The sequence below is a fragment of the Bison bison genome, unplaced genomic scaffold (genome assembly GCF_000754665.1).
Source record: "Bison bison bison isolate TAMUID 2011002044 unplaced genomic scaffold, Bison_UMD1.0 scf7180017864450, whole genome shotgun sequence".
NCBI classification, from domain to species: domain Eukaryota; kingdom Metazoa; phylum Chordata; class Mammalia; order Artiodactyla; family Bovidae; genus Bison; species Bison bison.
In genome coordinates this window covers 14,015-15,626 of record NW_011495012.1, presented here as the reverse complement: position 1 = coordinate 15,626, position 1,612 = coordinate 14,015, and the positions used below count along the sequence as shown (strand labels likewise).

General features: G+C 34.4%; 1 pseudogene; it reads left to right on the top strand.

Annotated features, from left to right (window-relative positions):
- Positions 1-1,612, top strand: part of LOC105002291 — a 19,338-nt pseudogene that overhangs the window by 5,625 nt on the left and 12,101 nt on the right.

Here is a 1,612-nt window from a genome sequence, read left to right as displayed (position 1 = left end):
ACGAAAGAAAATGAAAACAAAACAACCCAAAACCTGTGGGACACTGTAAAAGCAGTGCTAAGGGGAAAGTTCATAGCAATACAGGCACACCTCAAGAAACAAGAAAAAAGTCAAATAAGTAACCTAACTCTACACCTAAAGCAACTAGAAAAGGAAGAAATGAAGAACCCCAGGGTTAGTAGAAGGAAAAAAATCTTAAAAATTAGGGCAGAAATAAATGCAAAAGAGACCATAGTAAAAATCAACAAAGCCAAAAGCTGGTTCTTTGAAAGGATAAATAACATTGACAAACCATTAGCTAGACTCATCAATAAACCAAGGGAGAAAAATCAAATCAATAAAATTAGAAATGAAAATGGAGACATCACAACAGACAACACAGAAATACAAAGGATCATAAGAGACTACTATCAGCAATTATATGCCAATAAAATGGACAACGTGGAATAAATGCACAAATTCTTAGAAAAGTACAACTTTCCAAAACTGAACCACAAAGAAATAGCAAATCTTAACAGACACATCACAAGCACAGGAATTGAAACTGTAATCAGAAATATTCCAGCAAACAAAAGCCCAGGTCCAGACGGCTTCACAGGTGAATTCTACCAAAATTTTAGAGAAGCGCTAACACATATCCTACTCAAAAGCTTCCAGAAAAATGCAGAGGTAGGTAAACTTCCAAACTCATTCTATAAGGCCACCATCACCCTAATACCAAAACCTGACAAAGATGCCACACACACACACAAAAAAAGGAAAACTACAGGCCAATATCACTGATGAACACAGATGCAAAAACCCTTAACAAAATTCTAGCAATCAGAATCCAAGAACACATTAAAAAGATCATACACCATGACCAAGTGGGCTTTATCCCAGGGATGCTAAGGATTCTTCAATATCTGCAAATCAATCAATGTAATACACCACATTAACAAATTGAAAAATAAAATCCATATGATTATCTCAATAGATGCAGAGAAAGCCTTTGACAAAATTCAACATCCGTTTATCATAAAAACTCTCCAGAAAGCAGGAATAGAAGGAACATACCTCAACATAATAAAAGCTATATATGACAAACCCACAGCAAACATTATCCTCAATGGTGAAAAACTGAAAGCATTTCCCCTAAAGTCAGGAACAAAACAAGGGTGCCCACTCTCACCACTAGTATTCAACATAGTTTTGGGAGTTTTGGCCACAGCAATCAGAGCAGAAAAAGAAATAAAAGGAATCCAAATTGGAAAAGAAGAAGTAAAACTCTCACTGTTTGTAGATGACATGATATCCTATATAGAAAACCCTAAAGACTCCACCAGAAAATTACTAGGGCTAATCAATGAATATAGTAAAGTTGCAGGATATAAAATCAACACACAGGAGTCCCTTGCATTCCTATACACTAATAATGAGAAAATAGAAAGAGAAATTAAAGAAACAATTCCATTCACTATTGCAACGAAAAGAATAAAATACTTAAGAATATATCTACCTAAAGAAACTAAAGACCTATATATAGAAAACTATAAAACACTGTGAAAGAAATCACAGAGGACACTAATAGATGGAGAAATATACCATGTTCATGGATTGGAAGAATCAATAT